Source organism: Apodemus sylvaticus, chromosome X (genome assembly GCF_947179515.1).
Source record: "Apodemus sylvaticus chromosome X, mApoSyl1.1, whole genome shotgun sequence".
Taxonomy (NCBI): Eukaryota; Metazoa; Chordata; class Mammalia; order Rodentia; family Muridae; genus Apodemus; species Apodemus sylvaticus.
This window is the reverse complement of record NC_067495.1, coordinates 22493838-22519712: the sequence shown is the minus strand read 5'-3', so window position 1 is coordinate 22519712 and position 25875 is coordinate 22493838.

Below are 25875 nucleotides of genomic sequence, written 5' to 3'. Positions count from 1 at the left end.
GAAGTAGAAACAACTAGGAAATCACAAAGTGAGACAACTTTGGAGATAGAACACTTTGAGAAGAAATCAGGGGCCACAGATGCAAATATCAACAACAGAATACAAGGGATAGAAGAAAGAATCTCAGATGCCAAAGATACCATAGAAACCATTGACTCACAGTTAAAGAAAATACAAAATGCAAAAAGCTTGTATCCCAGAACATCCAGGAAATCCAGGATACAATGAGAAGACCAAACCTAAGGATTATAGGTATAGAAGAGAGTGAAGATTTACAGCTGAAATGGCCAGCAAATATCTTCAACAAAATTATGTAAGAAAACTTTCCCCAACTTATAGAGAGAGATGCCTATGAATAGTACAAGAAGCCTACAGAACTCCAAACAGACTGGACCTGAGCAGAAATACCTCTCGTCACATAATAATCAAAACCCCAAATGTACTAAACAAAGAAAGAATACTTAGGGCAGTAAGAGAAAAAGGCCAAGTAACATATAAAGGAAGACCTATCAGAATCACACCAGATTTCTCACCAGAGACCATGAAAGCTAGAAGATCCTGGGCAGATCTCATGCAGACTCTAAGAGAAACACAAATGTCAGCCAAGACTACTATACCCAGCAAAACTCTCAATCACAATAGATGGAGAAACTAAGATATTCCATGACAAAACCAAATTTACACAATATCTATCCACAAAACCAGCTCTACAAAGAATAATAGGAGGAAAACTCCATTACAAGGAGGGAAATGACACCCTGGAAAAAGCAAGATAGTTACCTTCTTTCATCAAACCCAAAAGAAGATAACCACTCAAATATAAAAATAACATCGAAAATGACAAGAAGTAATAATCACTTTTCCTTAATATCTCTTAACACCAATGGACTCAACTCCCCAATAAAAAGACATAGACTAACAGACTGGATAAAAAACAGGCCCCTATATTTTGCCGCATACGGGAAACACACCTCAATGTCAAAGACAAAAACTACCTTAGAGTAAAAGGCTGAAAGACAATTTTACAAGCCAATGGTCGCAGGAAACAAGCCAGAATAGCCGTTCTAATATCAGATAAAATTGACTTTCAACCTAAAGTCATCAAAAGAGATATAGAAGGACACTTCTTGCTGGTCAAAGGAAAAATCCACCAAGAAGAACTTTCAATTCTGAACATCTATGTGTCAAATGCAAGGGCACCCTCATTCTTAAAAGAAGCTTTACTACAGCTCAAAGCACACATTGCACCTAACACAATAATTGTGGGTAACTTCAACACTTCACTCTCCTCAATGGACCAATCAAGAAAACAGAAACTTAACAGGGACACAATAAAACTAATTGAAGCTTTGGATCAATTGGACTTGACTGATATTTATAGAACATTTCACCCTAAAACAAAAGAATATACCTTTTTCTCAGCACCTCATGGTACCTTCTCCAAAATAGACCATATAATTAATTGGTCACAAGACAGACCTCAACAAATATAAAAAGATCAAACTAATCCCTTGCCTACTATTGGATCACTATGGAGTAAGAGTGGTCTTCAATAGCAACAAAAACTACAGAAAGCCCACATACACATGGAGGCTGAACAATACTCTTCTCAATGACACCTTGGCCAAAGAAGAAATAAAGAAAGAAATCAGAGACTTTTTAGAATTTAATGAAAATGAAGGCACAACATACCCAAATCGTTAGGACACAATGAAATCAGTGCTAAGAGGAAAACTCATAGCCCTGAGTGCCTCCAAAAAGAAAATGGAGAGTGCATATACTAGTAGTTTAAAGACACACCTGAAAGCCCTGGAACAAAAAGAAGCCAATTCACCCAGGAGGAGTAGAAGGCAGGAAATCATCAAACTCAGGGCTGAAATCAATCAAGTGGAAACAAAGAGAACCATACAAAGAATCAGCGAATCAGGAGCTGGTTCTTTGAGAAAATCAGCAAGATAGATAAACCCTTAGCCAGACTGACCAAAGGGCACAGAGAAAGTATCCAAATTAACAAAATTAGAAATGAAAAGGGGGATATAACAACAGAAACTGAGGAAATTCAAAAAATCATCAGATCCTACTACAAAAGCCTATACTCAACACAACTGGAGAATCTGGAGGATATGGACAATTTCCTAGACAGATACCAAATGCCAAAATTAAATCAGAACCAAATAGATCATCTAAACATTCCCATAACCCCTAAAGAAATAGAACAGGTCATAGAAAGCCTTCCAACAAAAAAAAAAAAAAAAAAAAAAAAAAAAAAAAAAAAAAAAATCACAGGACCAGATGATTTCAGTGCAGAATTCTATCAGACCTTCAAAGAAGACCTAACACCAATTCTCTTCAAACTATTCCACAAAATAGAAACAGAAGGAACACTACCCAATTCCTTCTATGAAGCCACAATTATGCTGATACCAAAACCACACAAAGATCTAACAAAGAAAGAGAACTTTAAACCAATTTCCCTTATGAACATAGATGCAAAAATACTTAATAAAATTCTTGCCCACCGAATCCAAGAACACATCAAAACGATCATCCACCATGATCAAGTAGGCTTTATCCCAGGGATGCAGGGTTGGTTCAATATACGGAAATCCATCAATGCAATTCACTGCATAAACAAACTCAAAGAAAAAACCATATGATCATGTCATTAGAGCAATTAGACAACATAGTAAATAAATTCAAGGTCATTCTCAATTACATAGCAAGTTCAAGGCCATAGTAAGCTTCATGGGTCCTTGTCTTTAAAAGAAATCATTCATATTCAAAAGAAATTATTAGGATACATATGCACTATGATTACATGGTAGGGAGCAGGTTACTTGCATTTCCATGGTTATCTTTTAGGACATTGGCTTTGGACATCCTTTCGGAAGTTGTCCTCTCTGGATGAGATATACTTGGACTTCCAAAAACAATGAAGGAAGTGACTATGTGGTCTCTAAGACAAAGAAATAGGAGGACAAAGTAACTAATAGGCTTCTTCACCACCCCTTGCCCTTTTACCACTGATCAAGTCAATATTGTCCCATTCTGAACCATCCATATCACCCATATGGGGATTCAGTTTTCACTGACTCCAAATTGCTTAGAACTAGAAACGTTTTTATTAAAATAAATTTGGAACTAATAGATTTCTCAAACCTTCAAACCAGAATTTGCCTTCAAGGCAGTCTTAGAAAAAGTAAGAAAGGGATAGAAAAAACTCCAAGTGACAATTAATCAGATCCAAATGTATACTTTCATAGCTCATTCAGGCCACTTTTCATAAGTTTCTCATGTCTAGTATTGGCTCTCAAGTGGCACTTAAATAAATATTATAAACGGTGATTCAACAGGCTTTTAACATATCTTCTTTTCCCACAGTATGAGAAAGTTGACTTTCTACTAAAACTTATTCTGTTGCTCTCAGCCAATGTGAATGGATGGATGCAAATACTTATAAACAGATTCATCCACACACTACTTTGACCTCTCTTAGGACAGTACCTTAGCAGTACCTCTCTTAGGACACTATGATGCTATCTTAATGAACAGGATCTTTATTAGAATACTATAAAGTTATCTATCTCTTTAGGAAGATAGTGCACAGTAATTTATACATATATGGATATGATTTTAGGACACAGGACACTTTCATTAATGATGTATGTCTGTGTGTGTGTGCTGTGAATTGTATAACATATACTCACATGTGTACTTGATTATTTACATTAATTTCCACAGTTAGTGTTTCTCACTTAACTTGGATTTAGGGTGCCAGCCTAAAAGTCCCAGAGATTCTCCTTTCTCTGCCCCTCAATGGCATTTGAGCTACAGTTGGCTGTGGCCACACTCAGATTTTTTGTATATTCTGGGAAATTAAACTCATATCCTCATGCTTGTGCTGCAAGGGTTCTTACTCAGTAAGTCATCTGTCAAGCTCTATTAAAGTTTTCTACTTAAAATTATATTTCAAAACATACAATGGTATAGAAATTAAGAAAAATGATAATAAAATATAACAAATATGAGAACTGTCAGGTAACTGTCTGAGTCTCCATTACAATGATGTTATCCTTGTCATGTTTCTAGAACAAGTGTCTCTATATTCCAAAGTGTATATTCATTCTCTCTCTCTCTCTACCCCTTTCTCTCTCTCTCCCTCCCTCCCTCTTCCTCTCCCTCTCCCTCTCCCCATCTCGCTCCTCCTCCCCCTCCCTCTCTCCTTCTCCCTCCCCACCTCTCTCTCTGCATATGCAGGAAAATGAAATAAGTGAAAAGGAATATGGAGAAAGCTCTAAGTTACCTTTCAACCTCTACTGTCTCTTAGCTCTGAGAACACATTTTGTTGTACATATGTGATTATCTCCAACCTAAATCACCAAGAAATTGCTCACAATTATCAGTTTTTAGTTACCATTGGCAACAGGTCATATTGGAACTTCTGAGAACTTGCTGTATTTGCTATCTATGCATAAGAACAAACATAATTCTAAACTATTTTCTCAATACCACTTACAATAAAATACATTTAAAATATATTATTTAAGTTTTCTACTTGTAAGCATACATGTAGTTACATTATGAATTTCATTGAATATTGGCCAAATAATGTAACAAACTTTTTCTTAAAATATAATGTTAAACTAAGCAAGCATCAGAGTACCTCAAAAGCATCTGTTAAAATTACAATGAGCCCAAAGATGCCCTAGTTGGGTTTACTTTGTGTCTTTCATATTGTTGAGTACAAGTGTATAAATATATACATACCCGCTGACAAGAACAACTTAAGGGGAAAAGGGTTTATTTTAGCTCATATAGTAGTGAAGTCAAAGACAATGGAAGGCTGAAGGGTCCAGTCATATCACATATTTACTCAGAGATGGATGAATGCATGCTACTGCTCAGTTCTTATCCTCTGCTTGTACAGTCGAGAATCCCAGCCAGCAAGAAAGGTTTCATCCATAGTGGGACAGACTTTCCTACCACAGTCAAGTAATAAAGATAACCAGCCTAGACATACCAAAGCCCTATCTCCTAGGTGATTCTAGATTCTGTCAAGTTGACAGGTGACACCATCATGGGTGGGTTGTAAACTTGGGAAAGAATCTCCAGTTTGCACCACAGATTATTTTACTTCATAGCCTATAGAAAATTGGCCCAATATTACATAAGGAAAAATTACCTGTAGGCTCAAAAATGTGTCTCTCCTGAATTAAGTTTGAAGATGAGAAGATACAGACTATGAACATATTTCATGAAGCCTTTCAAATCACAAAATGACATCTTAATGATTAACCACTGTAATTACTAGTATTTAAACATTTATTTTTCTAATGTTTTAAAATACATATAAAGTCACATGCAATGTATATGTATTTTGGTCACTTTCTCTACATTTAACATTTTACTTATCTTGGTCATTTAGAATTTAAAAACAAATCAAACCCTATTAGGTGGTTGTGTTTATTTCTATCTCAAGAAAATATAGTGTGCCTTCAAAGTAGAAGAATATGTCCAATGGTTGTGGCATCAGAAGAAAAGGAATGGATACAGAAAATGTGGTATATTTACACAATGGAATACTACTTAGCAATTAAAAACAATAAATTCATGAAATTTGTAGGCAAATGGTTGAAACTGAAAAATATCATCCTAAGTGAGGTAACCTAATCACAAAAGAATATACATGGAATGCAATCACTGATAAGTGGATATTAATTAGCCCAGAAGCTCTGAATACCCAAGACACAAATAGCATATCAAATGATTCCCATGAAGAAGGAAGGAGAGGACCCTGGTCCTGGAAAGACTTGATCCAGCATTGTAGGAGAGTACCAGAACAAAGAAATTGGAGGGGGTGATTGGGGAATTGGTGGAGAGGAGGGCTTATGGGACATATGGGGAGGGGGGAACTGGGAAAGGGGAAAGCATTTGGAATGTAAATAAAGAATAAAGAAAATAAAAAAGTAAAATATCTATAGAAAATATTCATACATAGAAACATCTATAGAAAAAAACCAAAACATCTATTGAATAACATCGACATGGTCTCACAGATGATGATTCTTTATAATTCTTCATTCATATGTGACTGACACAAAGTAACAGTGATGTTATAATGAACATATAAAAGTTGTCCTATTGTTCTCCTTTTCATAAGAACACAACAAAGAAGACCCTGCTATATAAAGAGTATATGCTAAATGCATGTTGACTCAACAACACAAAAGACCCAGATGCCCATGCATTGTCTTTGGACCTACAGCTATTTCCTATTTTCAGATTCTAGTCTGAAACTTCCTTCTGAAGCAGAATATATGGTATCATAAGTCCAGTGTTATTTCTCAAATTGAATTAAAAATAATAACTTAGGAGATATATCATCATACAAAAGTAGAAAGAACTATGATACTTGCAGAGTCTCAGTGTTTTTGAAGGACTATACTTTTTCTATTAATAAGTCAACTAGTGCTACCCAATCTTCAGTGGAGACTACACGAGAAAAAATGATCCTGTAATGAAATGCTTTACAAACAACCCATATGGAAATCATTGGCAGCAATGCATCCTTGGCATATGGTAACAGACATGTATACATATAAAATAAAAACTGTAAACAGATCAAACTATTTTAATAGTGAACTCATTTTATTTTCCACTACCACCTCTTCAGGAAAAACATAGTAGACCCTTCTTACTACTTGAGGCCCATAGCAGGAATGTGAACTCTGAAGCACATAAGTGTGTGCTTTCATTGTACCTGTTTAGGTCTCAACAGGAAACAGATGGCACATCCAAATGAGTTAACATGGAGAGCAATAAATGAACCTTTTACAGATGGATGGACACAGTTAAAGGATTGACATAGGATGTGAGAGCACAAAAGGATTAGCAACAGTGAGAAATTGCTAGGTCTAAAGGAGCAAGGGAAACCTATATCCTTAATGACATTACAAAGTGAGAAGTACAGAAATCTGTGGTCCTCACAAAAGCTTCAGCAATGTAGCCACAGGCAAAACCAAAGCATGGAGGCATAACAAAGAAAATTACTACCCATCACTCCTTGTTATTGCCCATCTATCTCTTACCTCAGTCTCTTTTTATGGAAATAGAGTAAAACTTCTTAGCACTACTAGTAAATAATCTAGAAAGATGCGATACTCTATGAAGGTCTCTCTGTGAGAGACAATTGGCCAAAATAGGGTAAGAATGGATGGGACCTGAAGACTGTGAATAGACTTCAATTCAATTTCTGTTTTTATGGCCTCGGTCAGGCTGTAAAAATGGCTCAGCAGTCAAGAGTGTTTGTTGCTCTTCAACAGTCCCTAAGGTGGGTTTCTAGAACCTGCTTAGGCAGCTCACAACTGCTTATAACCTCAACTCTAGGGATCCAATGTGCTTTTCTGGCCTTAATGAGTACTGCACACATGCCCCCCCCCATCCCAACAAATAAAAATAAGTCTTTTCTGGTTTTTGTTTCTTTGTTTTTGTTTTTGTTATTTTGTTGTTTTGAAACAGGATTTCTCGGTATAACCCTGGCTGTCTTGTAGGCCGCCAGATAATGTTTCATCTGTAGAGCTGACTGGCCTTGAATTCAGATTCACCTATTCTTCCAAATGCTGGGATTAAAGATGTGCACCACCACACCTGGATTGAAAATAACAATTAATGGCCATTTTCTATGTTAAATGATGGGGACACAAGTACTTTGGTTTGCCTTGTAAGCATCTATCCTAAATATAAGGAGACTTCTCAGTAGAGTGAAACCAACGCATAGTCATTAAGGTAATCTTTTTAATATGGTTCATATAGAAAGCAAAAAGGTTGAAGAGGTTAAAACATATGTTGCAACTTCTTATAAACAGTGATGACAAGTTTTTGACTTAATTTTAAATTTGTAGGAAGCTTCTAAAGCATTTTCACCATGCAAATGAAGCCTGAATTCTAATAGTGGGGGAAAGACAATGCTAAAGTCATGCAAGGTATGACACAAATAAAATGGTTAAGAGGCTATATGCTGTAAAGTGGTTAAGAGACCATATACATTTACCATAGGGTTCAACAATTCTAATGCTAGACTTAAGTATTATTCAAAATAACTAAGAGTATAAACATTGCTAAATGTCTATCAGTGAGTCTATTGATAAATAAAATGTTGTATATCTATATGGTAGAATGTTACTTGCCCATAAAAGGAGTAAAGTACCAAATTATATCACAGATTAGATTCAAAAGCATCATTCTAACTAAAACAAGTTGATCACATGAGGTTATATAATATAGGATTCTATCTATGAAATATCCAGAAGAGACAAATCTGTAGAGACCATATGTTGCTTTGGTCATAGCATCTAAAATCCTACTGTGGTAATATAAGAAACATAGAATGCTGGCTGCAACCAAAGAAGGTACATTGAGGATGAAAACTAGAGAAATGATTGAAACTGGTGATGCCATTTTAGTTGGCTTTGATGACTGTAAAATTCTGCACCTTGGACATCTTTGCTATCTTGCTACTTAATGAGAGTTTAGTTGGAAAAATGCTCTCCAAATTTGGAAGAGGTGTTCTTGCTGACAATGGCTTCAGACCGAAGAGTAGCTTCCTGGTGATGTGAATGTAGAGAATGTTTGCACATTTTCTGGGATCAGAACAGAGCCCTTGAAAACTACCTCAATATCTTAGACAGAATTTTATGAAGATGATAAGAACAGGTATGCTGCAATCGTTTAATAGCATGCTCTTCATGTCTGTCAATCTTTTTAAGAACAACACTAAGTGTATTTGCATTCGAGAGTTAATATGCCTTTTCAATCTCTAATATTGTGACATTTGTTATCCCTTGGGGAATGTTTAGGTTGGGAGGCCCCCTAAGGTATCTTTAGTGCCAAGAAAATGTCAGTGTTCTTTTTGCTTTCCCCCTTGATTCACAATAAAATCCCGGCTTTGATTAGTTGTTTAGGTGACACCTAGTCTTGTTTTGATGGAATTTGGTAAAAACAAGTAAGAAGATCCAGTTTTCTCAGACCCGTGAAATACATGGAGTGATAAGAAATTTCAGTCAGACTCTATTTTCCCTTCCAGGACATGGAGTTTTCCAAGTAGCTCAATACCCCCTAAGGGATGGTTGAACCTTTCAGCATATGGTTAGCTAAACTGTCTTATGCTGGGTTATCAGTAGATCAGCTGGAAGGTCAGAAGCCACAATAAGAACATGAGAAGTCTAAACTTGGGAGTTCAGAATTAGAAGGAAACTTAAGAATTTAAAATAGGACTAGGGGGCATTTAGAGCAGGATAAAAAATGAGAACACTCTTTAGGCATTGTTTCACTTTTGACAGACTTTCTCTGTTTCCTTTTTTCTTCTAAGCGTTCAGACTTGTGTACCTTTCTGAGAGAAAATTTGGTCAATGTATAGTTTCTGGCATCTGATAGGTAGATGGAGGGAAGCTGTGCTCCATAGCACATTCTTGATTCTAAGCTGAGACAAGGGACATGTAATTTAAAGTAAAATATTTCCTTCTGCTAAATTATATTGAGGGAGATGTTTGGAATTACCTATCTAAGCTAAGAGTTCTGTGGAAAAAAGGGAAAATAAATGCTGCTTTCTAAGGTACCACTTACTGTGAAATAGCACAGGAAAGTGGGCATGGCAAGAACTTGTCCACATAATTACTAATTAAGATATCCTCTCTGCAGTATCCCGTGATATCGCCTTGACAGTTAATCTTTGAACAACTCAGAAAATTCCTTCTTTACATATGTTTTTATTAGACTTATTTATTTTTTATGTATATGAGTGCTTTGCCTGCAGGTGTGTCTGTGTACTATGTGCATGCCTGATACCTGCTGAAGTCAGAAAAGGATGTTAGGGTCACTGGAACTGGAATTATAGACAGTTGTGAAGCACTGAGTAACTGTTGGAAATCAAACCTGGGTCCTCTGTAAAAACAAGTACTCTTAATTGCTGAGCCACCTTGCAGACCCTACACAGATTTTTAAAATTGTAATTTGCATTGCAAATAGAGGCTCATTATGCTTCCTTTTAAATAAGACAAACTGAAATATGGCATATTAGATTGAATAGAATCTCAATTTTTTTCCTTTTCCTTTAATTACCTATAAATCTTCAAGTCACCCCCCACATACACACACTCTTGACAATAAGAAGACATTTCTGATGCTGGACACCTGGGTAGCAAGGGAATAGGATACATTCCATACCTCATGATAAAGCACTGAGTAAAATTGGATTACTGGATTGTTATTAGAGAGGAGATTTAAGAAGCAGATGAAAGCCAACTCAGCTTTCTCATGCTGGGTTTGAAGATCTTGGAGCCTGAAATAATATGTCTTCGTTCCAAATCAACTTAGGAGGGAATTATTAAGAGAAGATAAGTATAGAATGATATGTTGAGAGGACTTCATGGGCAATAATATTATTGGGAAGTCTGGATATAGAATTTTAGCCTTCATTTCTATGTGTTGTTGTTATCGTTATTGAAACCAGGCCTAGCCATTACCGTATACTGTGAATATTTTGTGAAATTCCAGGTGTGATTTAATCAGCAAACAATATTTTTGAAATTGCATGTTGTATAGTAAATTCACTAATTGAACACATTTGTTTTTTGGAGTAAAAATTTTCCAAACTGAAATATTCACATTTAACATGTGTAACCAACAGTTTTTCCTATGCCCGGACATGTTTTTGGAGTTCATACTTTCCCAAACTTAACATATCGATTCATACTGTTTTGAAAATAAAATATAAACATTGCCATGAGTACCACAAAGATCCTCTTTTTTATTGTTTTTAGTTCTTTGTGAAATCCTTGTAATGTGTTATGATTATGTTTACTCCTCAATGACTCATTTGTGTTCTCTTGTTGTTTTTTCTAACCCATGAAGTCCAGTTTGTACTGCCTGTATGCCCTTAGGTGTGTGGCCTTCACTTGAGCATTGTTAATCTACCAGGGTCTGTACCTTTTAAGAAGACTGAATGTCTTTTTTTAAAACTTTTTTAAATTTTTCTGTTCTTTGTTTACATTCCAAATGATTTCCTCTTTCCAGGTTCCCCCTCCCCATAAGTTCTATAAGCCCTCTTCCCTCCGCCCATTCCCCAATCACCCCTTCCCATTTCTCTGTCCTTGTATTCCCCTACAATGTTGGATCAAGCCTTTCCAGGACTAGGGCCCTTGCCTTCCTTCTTCTTGGGAATCATTTGATATGTTAATTGTGTCTTGAGCATTCAGAGCTTCTGGGCTAATTAATATCCACTTATCAGTGACTGCATTCCATGTATATTGTTTTGTGATTGGGTTACCTCACTTAGGATGATATTTTCCAGTTCCAACCATTTGCCTAAAAATGTCATGAATTCATTGTAATTGCTGAGTAGTATTCCATTGTGTAAATATACCACATTTTCTGTATCCATTCCTCCTTTGAGGGACAGCTGGGTTCTTTCCAGCTTCTGGCTATTATAAATAAGGCTACTATGAACATACTGGAGCATGTGTCCTTATTGCATGCCAGGGAATCCTCTGGGTATATGCCCAGGTGTGGTATAACAGGGTCTTCTGTAAGTGTCATGCCCAGTTTGCTGAGGAACCACCACAAGACTGATTTCCAGAGTGATTGTATCATCTTACAACCTCACCAGCAGTGGAGGAGTGTTCCTCTTTCTCCACATCCTCGCCAACACCTGCTGTCTCCTGAGTTTTTGACCTTAGCCATTCTGACTGGTGTGAGGTGAAATCTCAGGGTTGTTTTGATCTGCATTTCCCTAATTACTAATGATGTTGAGCACTTCTTAAGGTGCCTCTCGGCCATCCGAAGTTCTTCAGGTGAAAATTCATTGTTTAGCTCTGTACCCCACTTTTTAACAGGCTTATTTGGCTCTCTGGAGTCTAACTTCTTGAGTTCTTTGTATATATTGGATATTAGCCCCCTGTTGGATGTAGGGTTGGTGAAGATCTTTTCCCAATTTGTTGGTTGCCGTTTTGTCCTTTTGACGGTGTCCTTTGCCTTACAGAAACTTCGTAATTTTATGAGGTCCCATTTGCCAATTCTTTTTTTTTTATATATATATTTTTTATTCGATATATTTTTTATTTACATTTCAAATGATTTCCCCTTTTCTAGCCCCCCACTCCCCGAAAGTCCCATAAGCCCCCTTCTCTCCCCCTGTCCTCCCACCCACCCCTTCCCACTTCCCCGTTCTGGTTTTGCCCTATACTTCTTTACTGAGTCTTTCTAGAACAAGGGGCCACTCCTCCTTTCTTCTTGTACCTCATTTGATGTATGGATTATGTTTGGGGTATTCCAGTTTTCTAGGTTAATATCCACTTATTAGTGAGTGCATACCATGAGTCACCTTTTGAGTCTGGGTTACCTCACTTAGTATGATGTTTTCTAGCTCCATCCATTTGCCTAAGAATTTCATGAATTCATTGTTTCTAATGGCTGAATAGTACTCCATTGTGTAGATATACCACATTTTTTGCATCCACTCTTCTGTTGAGGGATACCTGGGTTCTTTCCAGCATCTGGCAATTATAAATAGGGCTGCTATGAACATAGTAGAGCATGTATCCTTATTACATGGTGGGGAATCCTCTGGGTACATGCCCAGGAGTGGTATAGCAGGATCTTCTGGAAGTGAGGTGCCCAGTTTTCGGAGGAACCGCCAGACTGATTTCCAGAGTGGTTGTACCAATTTGCAACCCCACCAGCAGTGGAGGAGTGTTCCTCTTTCTCCACATCCTCTCCAACACCTGCTGTCTCCTGAATTTTTAATCTTAGCCATTCTGACTGGTGTAAGGTGAAATCTCAGGGTTGTTTTGATTTGCATTCCCCTAATAACTAATGAAGTTGAGCATTTTTTAAGATGCTTCTCCGCCATCCGAAGTTCTTCAGGTGAGAATTCCCTGTTTAACTCTGTACCCCATTTTTTAATAGGGTTGTTTGGTTTTCTGGAGTCTAACTTCTTGAGTTCTTTATATATATTGGATATTAGCCCTCTATCTGATGTAGGATTGGTGAAGATCTTTTCCCAATTTGTTGGTTGCCGATTTGTCCTTTTGATGGTGTCCTTTGCCGTACAGAAACTTTGTAATTTTATGAGGTCCCATTTGTCAATTCTTGATCTTAGAGCATACGCTATTGGTGTTCTATTCAGAAATTTTCTCCCTGTACCAATGTCCTCAAGGGTCTTCCACAGTTTCTTTTCTATTAGCTTCAGAGTGTCTGGCTTTATGTGGAGGTCCTTGATCCATTTGGATTTGAGCTTAGTACAAGGCGATAAAGATGGATCAATTCGCATTCTTCTGCATGCTGACCTCCAATTGAACCAGTACCATTTGTTGAAAAGGCTATCTTTTTTCCATTGGATGGTTTCAGCCCCTTTGTCGAGGATCAAGTCAAACTATCATTATTTGCAGATGACATGATAGTCTACCTAAGTGACCCAAAAAACTCCACTAGAGAACTCCTACAGCTGATAAACAACTTCAGCAAAGTGGCAGGTTATAAAATCAACACAAGCAAATCAGTGGCCTTCCTATACTCAAAGGATAAGCAGGCTGAGAAAGAAATTAGGGAAATGACCCCCTTCACAATAGCCACAAACAGTATAAAGTATCTTGGGGTGACTCTTACCAAACATGTGAAAGATCTTTACGACAAGAACTTCAAGACTCTGAAGAAGGAAATGGAAGAAGACCTCAAAAAATGGGAAAACCTCCCATGCTCATGGATCGCCAGAATCAATATAGTTAAAATGGCCATTTTTGCCAAAAGCAATATACAGATTCAATGCAATACCCATCAAAATCCCAACTCAATTTTTCACAGAGTTAGAAAAAGCAATTATCAAATTCATCTGGAATAACAAAAAACCCAGGATAGCTAAAACTATTCTCAGCAGCAAAAGAAATTCTTGGGGAATCAGTATCCCTGACCTCAAGCAATACTACATAGCAATAGTGTTAAAAACTGCATGGTATTGGTACAGTGACAGGCAGGCAGATCAATGGAACAGGATTGAAGATCCAGAAATGAACCCATTTGCCAATTCTTGATCTTAGAGCATAAGCTATTGGTGTTCAAAATTGAATGTCTTAGTAGCTACCTGTCTTCAATTGCTCCTTAGCTAGTGGCTAGCACTCATTCCCAACTCCCATCCTGTGTTGGATATTTTCCTGGCTTGTGCTTTCACAAGTCTTGTGCATGCTGTTTCAACTACTGAAATTTCATATGTGAAACTGCCCTGCTGTGTCCATAAAACGCTGTTTTTTTAGTTAGCCACTGCCTTTGGCTCTTGCCATCTTTCAATCCATTCTTTTGTAATGATCCCTGAGACTTGCAGGGGTAGGGAGGGTGATTTATTTGTCCCTTTCAGGGCTGAGCATTCCGTTATTCTCTATACCCAAACCAGCTTGTTGATTAGAACTAGGCTTAACCCAAACAAGTATCAAGTCAGTAGTTCTCTAGTCTCTGGGGCACTGATTACAGCAGAAACTTGTAGTACTCTAATGACACCAGTGCCGTGATAATGATTTAGGACGAGGGTTCCATCTTAGGATTCTTAATATCTGTGAAAACTTTTTTTGTCATGTAAAGTAATATTCACAGATTTGAATATTAGGAGATGAATATCTTTGGTAGAGCTATACGGCATTCTTGTTTGTACTGTAAATTATCAAACAAAAGCTATTTTAGGTAGAGCTTTCATTGGTTTAAAGTTCAAAAGGATACATTCCATCATATCACAGAAGGCATGACTCCAAGATCTTGAGGAGACTAGTTAACAGGAAGCACAGAGAGAGAGATGAATGTTAGTACTTAGCTCTCTTTCTCCTCTTTATTCTTTCTGGGACACCAGCCTGTAGACAGGGAGCACCTGACTCAGGTAATGCATTTTCAATTCAGTTAACCCAATATAGATAACACCCCACAGAAATACCTAGAGATTTGTTTCTATTCCAATTCCTATCAAGTTAACAATCAAGATCATCACAGGAGGGATATAATTTTGCATAATGGAAGGCCCATTAATTGAAACCATACCTGTGGATTGATGGTACTAAAGTGGTTCCATTATTTCTGTGTATCATGGAACCTATTTAACTTGTTTTTCTTTTAACCGTAGCTACTATGACTCTTGGAGGTAAGCACTATGCTCAGTTCTAACCACTCTGCTACTCTTTGCTTCCTTTTTTCTTTTCTCTTTATTGGCTCTATTTTGTTTGTATCACTTACTTTAAGTTGCTTTTGAAACCTAAATAGGATATTGAAATCTATACATTTAGGGTTAACCTCTAGATTTCCAGATTCCTATTCTCTTACCTTCCATCTACCAATTCAACATTTTTCTTACTTGTCCCCACCCCTGACTTCCTCTGTTATATATCTGACTTCAATTTTCTCTCCATATTCTTCTCACAGTTGTCCCTAGCCCTCTAAGCCATTCTACAATCCATTGCCAATTTCCTTCAAAGGACGGTACATAAAGAGTTCACCCTCCACCCATTTGTAGATTCTGCTAAGATCCTTTGTGCTGTGATGAATTAACTGGGCCTTGAACTCTTGGTCTGCTTGCCCATGGAAGAAATATCTTCTGAACTGATTTCAAATACACTCAACTCATTAAAGTACTTGAACAAATTGCCCTAGAATCTCCAGTAATAACCACACACCTCTGGGGGATGAATAATATTATCCATATGTTATAGCAGGAAATACTGAGTCAAAGAACACACAGAGAGAGGTATAGATTCTATTTCTTTAAGAAAATTATCTTGGTTTGAGGGTTTTAGATGACTTAGATGGATGAATCCCTCTTAGTTTTCCCTTTTATCAGTGTACCCAATTATTGTTAGGATGGTTTGACAAAATAATTTTGTTAGCCTAATTAAAATACATATTTCAGATATCACATTTCAGAATACTCAAAAGATCTCAGGCTTCAATGCCAACTTAAGAAATGTAATGATTTACATTGATATCTGCCAAAATATTTTGTAATTAAGCATATACATGTATATATATGTAATTTAAGTTCTTATAGAATGATTATATGCATAGCCCCTTTCTCTTTATGCTCAAAGTCTGACAATGCTTCAAAGACTAGCTCAAATATCCTTGCAATGAAAGAGTACATTATTTGTAATCACTTTCTAATTTAATTTAAAGGACATTTTATTTGTATTCTTCTTGTCTTGTTTATCATCTATATATGCATAAGTGTATCATAAATATAATTTTATGTAGTACAAATCTATTTACTAACTCTCCATACCTTCTTCCCTGCTCAAGTTCCAATGTGTTTGATGACTTAATGAGTCCTAAAACAGTGCTTGGATCTCCCACAAGACTCCACGGTACTGTGTAACTACAATTTCAATATAGTTTATTAGTGGATGACTGACCAAATAAACAATGAAATGATTAAATAAAGTCATAATATCGTTTCAACCAGGGGTCAAGCTCATAGAAGTCACCTAGTGTAGAAAGGAACAGTCAAGTATGTCATGTTCTCTAGATTAAGCAAGAACTTACAAGATTTGGAAAGCCAGAACAACTTGAAACAGTTTTGTCCTAACTTTAAGCTGATGATATCACAAATAACAAATACCTAACAAAAATTAATGTTAAGACACTTGCTCTAATTAAGCGATTTTAACCTCAGGAAAAAAAACATGAGATGTACAAATTAACATCTTTTTAAAATGATAAAATTAAAAATTCACAACAAATTTTAATGGGCTACCTAGCCAAGGCCATTTGTCTACTGTGAAGTCTGATGTCTATGTTCTACTCATTAGATGACATTAGTGGGGCCAAGGTATCTGATCTCAATAATGAAAATACAGACTCAGAGGTTTTGGTTCAAAGAGATATATAAAAGTAATTTAAATTATTGATTTGCTTAGGATGTTAGGATTAACAATACCAGTCATTCATTCTTTAAAATTCATGACTGTTTTCTAGATTCAATGTCTTACTTTGTAGCCCAGTTCATAATCCTCTTGCCTCATCCTCCCCAGTAGCTAAAAGTAAAGGTGCATGCAACCACATCTGTCTTCTAAATGATATGCTTGAGTATGTTCTATGTGTAATCTGTTGAGATGAATATTTTTCCATAGTCTTATTTCATCCCCATAACATTTCTGGAGGTGAATATGATTTTGCATGTTAAAATGAAGAAACTAAGCCTCAGAGTCATTAAGTGACATGTCGAAAATTCTTGAATGAAGAGGCTGGAGAGGTAGCTTTATGTGTAGCATGGGTGTTATGCGAACATGAAAACTATTAGATCCCTAGAACATTCTTTTATTTTTTTTAAGCTAGTATGGTGATATATACTGAAAATTCCAATGTTTTTGGAGGAATAGACAAAACTCTATCCACGGGGCTTTCTGGCCAGCCTTTTTTTTCTTTTCTTTTTAAAAATGTATGTACTTTATATCTCAACCAGAGTTTTCCCACATTCCCTGTCCTCCAGACCCCCAACACCTCCCTTCCCCAACACACCCCCAACTTCCTTTCACTCTTCCTCTGTTTCTCCTCAGAAAACAGCTGGCCTGGTCAGATATCAATCAGCAATAGCGTAGCCAGTGTCAGGGGTAGGTTCCCTCTCTTGGCATGGATATTAAGTTGAAGCACTCATTGGTTAGCTAGTCCCACAATTCTGCCCAACCTTTACCTCAGCACATCGTGTAGGCAGGACAAATTGTTGATGGATGGTTTTGTAACTAGTTTGCTGTGCCAAACTCTCCTCTAGAAATATTGCTTGGTTACAGAAAGGTGCCACTTCAAGTTTCACAACTTCCCCTTATTTCTAGGAGTCTTATCTAGGTTCACCCTAATACATCACTAGGAGCTCCCATTGCCCTATGTTTCTAGTTTGTTCCAAAGATGACCCTGCTTCAATTCCTGTTGTCTCTTCCATTACACTCTCCCTTTGTCCTCCCAACCCCTGATCCCTCCTGTTCCCAGCCCCAGCCCCAATCACGCCCAGTTCCCTCTTCTCATCTTCAACTTATGTCTATTCTGTTGCTCCTTTTCACTGATATTTACATGTCCCTCCATTGAACCCTCCTTGATCTTTCAGATTCTTTCGCTCTGTAGATTGTTGCATGATTATCCTTTACTTTATGGCTAATAGCCGCTTTTAAGTGAGTACATACCATGCTTGTCTTTCAGCGTCTGCCTTACCTCACTCAGGATAATATTTTCTAGTTCCATTCTTTTGCAAGCAAATTTCATTATATCCTTGTTTTTTAATAGCTGAACAGAATTCCACTGTATAAATGTATCACATTGTCTTTATCTATTCTCTAGTTGAGGGACATGTAAGTTGTTTCCAGTTTCTGGCTATAAGAATAAAGCTGCTAGGAACAAAATTGAGAAAGTATCCTTATGGTATGGACCATCCTTTGGGTATATGGCCAGGAATGGTGTAGCTGGTAGAACAATTTCCAATTTTCTGAGAAATTACCATATTGGTTTCCAAAATCAGGCCTCCTTTCTTTCTTGATGAGACCAAGACTCCAGTGACTCTGTTTCAAAAAAGATGGATAGCTTCTGTAAAACAATAGTAGAAGTTTAACTGTGACTTCTGTATACTCATGCATGTGTGTACATGCACACGCACACACAAACACACACACACACACACACACACATGCACACGCACACACACACACACACTATGGAAATGAACAGTAAAGAAAGAAATAAACAAAAGCAATCTAACTCAGTTCATCTGATTACTTTTACCAACTGTGCCTTCATTTTTAAAAATGAATTGAAAGCTTCCAGATTACCAGTCTTTTATGTGCTAGAGGATATAATGTATATGGCTGAGTTATCCTTTGTGTATGTTATTCTCTAACAGTTTTTTAACTTGTCTACTGTAATAAAATCCATGCCTGTAGGAAGTTTGAAAGTTATCACATCCTTAATGTAAAATATCTCTCCCATAAAGTCAGCTCAGCTATAGACACTGTTTCTATTCAGCATAAGAATTCTTTGTTAATTCAATGAGAAAGGTTAATTTTCATTCAGAATATGATCCATTTAGACTTCAAACCAAACCTACTTTAGAATTTCTCTTTTAATGGCCAGTTAAGTTATCCTAAAAGAGTAGTCTTATTGTGAGAAGACAGTGAGGAAGGCTAATTTTTTGGCAGAGCATCTATGAGGGTAGCGCTGGCAATACTCTTGACCTTTAGCCTCATCCTTTCATTTCTCCCAGCCTGCAATGCCCCCTTCATAGCAGCATTTGGCATAGTACCACTTTTCTAGAGTTACACCACACATAATTCTTAGCATGTTTCCAGCTCTCAAATTCCAGCCACTCCATCCATAGCACTCTTGGTGACACAGGAATATCTCCAATTTCCTCCTCATCAACGGGTAGCCAAGAAAAACTTGAGGCCAGGCAGCTGAAACCTTTCCTCTGTTTCTGTTCCATTCTGGCTACCCCTTAATGAGACGGAATACCCTACAAGTCTAACTCTTCTTAGCATCTCAGACTGGAAATAGAACCTACCTCTCTTGGCTTTCAGAAACTGAATCTCAGTTTTCACACTGTTATAGTCTGAATCAACTAGGGTTTTGAGCCTTGATATTTAAAGAAAAACTTTTTATATTAAAAAATCATCTAGTTTCCCCCTAAAACAATTCATGTTCGTATATATCCAACAGTCTTTGGCTTTCATATTATATATGATCTGTAATGTATTTACATACTCGAGTCATCAAAACAATTCACTTTTCTATCTCAAGGAATATCTGGAAACTGTGTACAGAAAAAGTATGTTGCTCTCTTGTAGGCAAGAAAATAAAACATATGATGCATGGAGATGCACAATGGGTTTCAAAAAACACCTGTATTTACTGTCTATTAATAACATATGTGTTAATGCATAATAAGGCTCACTCATCTTTCTCATGTGTCCACTTGATCATGCCCAATGGAAACATGAATGTTTTATTACACAATCTACTACTTCATGCATTCTATTTATAGGGAGGCATATCAACAGATATACATACAGAGAGAGAGAGAGAGAGAGAGAGAGAGAGACAGAGAGAGAGAGACAGAGAGAGAGAGAGAGACAGAGAGACAGAGACAGAGACAGAGACAGAGACAGAGACAGAGAGAGACCCGTGTTTTCTTGGTTCGTTTTTTACATTTATTTGTTTATGATAGACCAAGAAGGCGCACATGAAGTACAGCATGCATGTAGAACTCAGAAAACAGTTTGCAAACATCAATTATCTCTTTCTACTATACAGGATAAAACTCAGGTTGTCAGCCTTAGAGGGAAAATATCTTTACTCTCAAAGCTACTGTGTCAGCCAGAAACTAGTGCTTATTAGCTGATGGAATTCTGTAGCCCACGGATCATTTGGAGTTGTCTGGAGATATATTTGTCTATTATTAAAAGTATGTGTGGGTGGAGGTACTATTTGTCTACAATGAGAGGGACACAGAAATACTGCTCAAAATCTTTCAATACACAAAACACACTCCTATCAAAACACAAAACACACTTAGCAAAGAACTATGGGATCTAGAATGTTAATAATATTAATGGTGAAAACTTGGGGCTATAGAAATTATGTTGGGTATCTTCTATGTACTAAACACCATGCTCAACAAAGAAGAACCATGGCATTCCACCATGAACAGATTTAATTAGGTGTAAAAGTCATTGTGTGACTTTATACCTTAGATTCACAACTTTGTTTTCAGCTTACAGGAAAACCAATTCTTTATCAGGAAAAAATGCAGTCATTTGTTTGTTTGTTTTATAGATTTGTTGCTTCCTAGTCATCATTTGATTTTGTGGAAAAACCATCAAAACACAAATTCCTAAGTGAAGTTAATTTTCTTGACAGAATACATAGTTCCTAATAGTGCTAACAAATTCAAAGGGCTTAATTAGACTCAGATTTGGTATGCTGTATCAGTGGAAAGGGGCAATTTAGAACTTTGGCTCTTGCTCAAGAGTTCATGTAATTGGCTGCCTTAAAGATTAAATCCAAGCTTATATGAACTCTGAATTTACAATAGAAAATGAACACAGGGAAAATTAGCATCTATCTGTCACATCTTTGTCTTCACAAATTTAACTCATTCTTCTAATTACAACTCATCAATTATTAACAAAATCTCAATTTCTAGGTAAAGAATTTATTTTGCATTATATGCGAATTAGTTAGTTGATCAATATCCATGAAAAATTTAGAGTTCTGGGTATAAGTAGTAACTTATCCATGAAGTACATGTTTAAACTTACTTATGTGATACCCCAATTGAATCACTTTGATTGGCCACTAACAACTTACAACCTCATAAAGATTATCCTCATTTATGTTTATTAATGTTTGAAGTCTCTTCTGTAAAGCCTTTTATTCTGAAATGTGGGAGTATATAAATTCACATGTTGGTCTCAAAGCACCCCCACAAAGATTATGTAATATATATATATAATGTGTACACACATACAATCACATATATAATATGTATATATTTACATAAGTATGAGACTTTAACTTCTTGGACAGAAAAAAATTACCTTTTATTTGCTTCCATTATATCTATTCCAGGGTATATTAAACAGAGGAACACTAGACGGATTTCTAAATAGAATTACTTGTTAGAAAGAAGTAAAGGTCAATTCTAAATTTATCCTACGGGCATTGAACAATAAAAAAAAATGGAAGTTTCTCAAAGAACAACTCTATGGCACATGACAGTTTTCATTAGCAAAAGTTTGGTAACCAATCTCTTCAAGTCTCCTTAAAAACTTGCTAAATAAAAGTTGAGTAATCACAAAGCATGCAAAACCATCAGAATCATGTAGAAAAAGTTTACTAAAATTTGAAAGTTAAGTCAAGCCACAAACTTCCTGTACATTTGTGTATGCTTTGAGTCTATGTTAAATTGCTTAGTATTTAAAGAGCCATCCATTTCTGACCATTAGTATAAGACAATATCAGGAAGTCCTGTAACTAAGTCACTAAGCTCTGACACAATCAAGGAACCCATTAGTCTATTTCTATTTCTGTCAGTTTCACTTTGCCTGTTTCTGCTTGTGTCTCTTTGTCCTTCTTGCTTTCTGATGGATCATTCTCCACTTTGTTTTTCTTTCTCTGACCACAATGTAAAATTAATGTGATACAGATGCTCCTTGGCTTATAATGGGGTTACTTGCTGATGAAATCATTGTAAGTTTTAACTATCACACACCCATTATCAAAGAGCTTAGCTTCACAGTATGCAGTAGAATATACACTGGTCACCCTTTTGATCATGTGACTCACTAAGGACTGCAGTTCTCTGAATTTACTAAAAATAAATCAATATTGCCTAGAAAGATAGATTTGCGAGTAGAGACGGACAGATATCTATAAATCACACTCCAACTTACCTAGTGAAATTGATGTATTTCAGATTCAGTGAGATATCTTGTCTCAAAAAACAAAGATGGAGGAAAATACCAACACTGACTTCTGACCTCCACATGCATATACAAACATGCATCCAAAATTGTGTGCACACATGCCTACACTCACTCCATAAGTTCATACACCGCATAATGACAACACAACTAACACACACACAAACACACACACAAACACAGACACACACCACATGGGTAGGAATGTCAGGGATCATACCACACTTCCTTAGTCTAGGAAAAGACCACAACTCTAAATTGTAAGAATGGTATCTATGGAATGCATATTGCTTTGTGCAATCATGTAGCCAAATTCCTGAACTGATTCATTGTAAGTCATAACTGTTGCTTACTGCATGTAGTTTGGCTGTTCTTATGTATTTCATCTCTTTTTAATGTTTGAATAGTATTAATGAAAATTTTAGCAAGAATGTACAGAAAATTCCATATTTCTTCACCTAACTCTCTTTTTTAAAGATTCATTTATTTATTATATGTAAGTACACTGTAGCTGTCTTCAGACACTCCAGAAGAGGGCATCAGATCTTGTTACAGATGGTTGTGAGCCACCATGTGGTTGCTGGGATTTGAACTCAGGACCTTCTAAAGAGCAGTCAGTGCTCTTAACCGCTGAGCCATCTCTCCACCCATCACCTAGCTCTTTTTTTCAACCTTTTAAAATATTTTTATTGAATTTATTAATCATTTACATTTCAAATGTTATGCCCTCCTGCCAGAAAATCCCCAACCCATCCTCCCACCCCCTCCCTCCAAGAAGATTCCCCTCTACCTACCCCATTCCCACCTACACCCGCCTCAATTTTCCCACACTGGGGCATCTATCGAGCCTTCATAGGATGAAGGAACTCTCCTCCTACCGATGCCCAGAACCATGTGTACCCCCTTGGTTGATGGCTCAGTCTCTGGGAGCCCTGGCTGGTCTCTTAATAATGTGAGCATCTTGCATTATATCATACAGTTTTCAAAATTTAAGAAATCCAAGTCTGTTACTTTATTACTTCTAATTAAATGTTGAACTTTATTTGAATTTCTACATTCTCACAACAATTTTCCTCTTTCTGTTCCAGGATTCCATGCAAAGCAATACACTGTGTATTTAGTTATCACATTTCTCACATTCCATGCAGAAACATGACAATATGCCTCTTTATTCCCTTGACTTTGTAAGACTGTGCTAGTTCTGAGGAGGACTGGTCAGGTATTTTGAAGAATATTTCTGTTGTTTTTGCATGATTAGATTGGGACAACAGGCTTGAAACAATATTCTGGGGAGTATAAGGCTCTTTCGTATTACATGATAAAAGGATACATGCTATGCAAATCACTTGTCACTTATGACATATCTATGTGTTTCAATATTATGAAATTCACGTTGTCTCTAATTCAAAAAAGGAGGGAATGAGATGCCTTATGTTGTTTCAGTTCATCCACCCTTTACTTAAGTTGCTTTGATCTATCCCAATATACGACTGTGTCTGGCACACAAAAATTTATCCAGTATTCTTTGATGAGAGAGCTATCTTTTTAATCTGACTCTACTCTCAGATATACTATATGGATCATGGTACCTGGGTAGGATAAAGAAATTGTATACTGTCTAGATGCTAATCATTTGATAGTTCAACCAATGTTTACATCTTAGAAACATAAACAGTTCACTAAATATAAATCTAGAGAGTGCAGCTGGTAAAGGCACTTGCCCCTCAAGCTTGGCAACTGGAGATTGGTCTCTGGGATCCATATAGGGGAAGGAAGAGAAGCAAACCTGACAGGTTATCTTCTGACCGTCACGTGAATACATGATACATATGCCCAAACATATCCACAGAAGCACAATAAATAAAGGGTAAAATTGATGATAGCTCTGTGGGCTTGAACTTGGTAGTTCATTTCTGCAATCATAGAAGTATTGAGACTAAAGCAGGAGCGTGAACTCAACGACAAGCTCTGCTACAAAGGAAGTCTTCGCCTATCTCAAAAAGTCTTCCCCTGTCCCCTCCCTAACATGGCTCTGCTCATTCTAAGTTTTCATTTGGTTTTAATACTCAACTCTGATATTTTAAATAATGCTAAGGAGGTGAGAACAAAGTATTAGGAGCTAGGATACACAGACCTTGGGATATAGGGAAGTGCTTTATAATTACCATTCGAAAATTACTCTTTTCTTTTGTTGTTTGAAGATTTTTCCTGCTGTCATTTGTCTTCTTATTTTTTTGCTGTCTTATTTTTTAAAAAGCTCTCAACCTCAACTTCATCTTGAAACATCTGCTTAGACAAATGGAAAGAGGGAATCATTTAGGAGTTGTAACTTCATTCTTTGTATGTGCGTAGTTTGAAGAATTTTTATGCTTTGCTCACATGAGTGACTTTTATATAACTAAAAAACAAAAACATAGTGAATGGTTTAAAATAAAGTGAATGGTTTAAAACCCCAAAATGCTTTTCTGCCACTATATAGGTGCTAAGGAGTGCAAGGCTGACCTGAGAAAACAACAGTGTCTCTTAGTTCCTATTGTTTTCTGCATTCCTTCATCATTTTATACTCCTTCTGAAGGAAAGAAAGGAAATGTCATGTTAGTCCTTTGTCTTGATAATTGTTCATTAAAAAGAACTTGTAGGGATCAGAGGACAAAAGAGCTTGCCTCCAAGTCTGAGGACCTGAATTTCATCCCAAGAAACCACAGGGTGGAAGGAAAAAAGCATGCTACAGTAAATTGTCCATTGACTTCCACACGTGTACCTTGACGTGAATTCTCTCTCTCTCTCTCTCTCTCTCTCTCTCTCTCTCTCTCTCTCTCTCTCTCTCTCTCTCTCTCTCTCTTTCTCTCTCTCTCTCTCAATGGATAAATAAATAAACAATATACAGAAAGATCACAGATACATAGACATGTAGATAGATTCATAGTTACATGTAAAACTCCAAAACTTCAACAGAGGGTGGAGATCACCTTCTCTCTAAGAGTGACAGTAGGTCTCAATGTCAGATAACAGGTTCATGCAATAAATATGAACAACTTCCAGTACTTTGTCTTAATTTGGTTAAAAAAAAACATAATGAAAACCATGACTGACAAGAGGGGCTTTTGCAGGGACTCAAACACCTGAAAATCAATTTAAAAGAGAATTTAAAAGATAAATTCCTCAAGACAATTCAAACACTACAGTAAATTTGGCACTGGGTACTTGGACACAGGATTGCCAAGGAAAGGTTTCTTAAGATAAGCATTTGTGTTTCAAATTTCCCCCACTTGGCTCTTTATGATAACAGCTTTCGTAAATAGCGTAGCAGTTGAAACATTTATTATTGGAACAGAAATGCAATTACATGCAGATGTTGTCCTGTGATTCATTGCTTTGTGCTACATACATTTTCAAG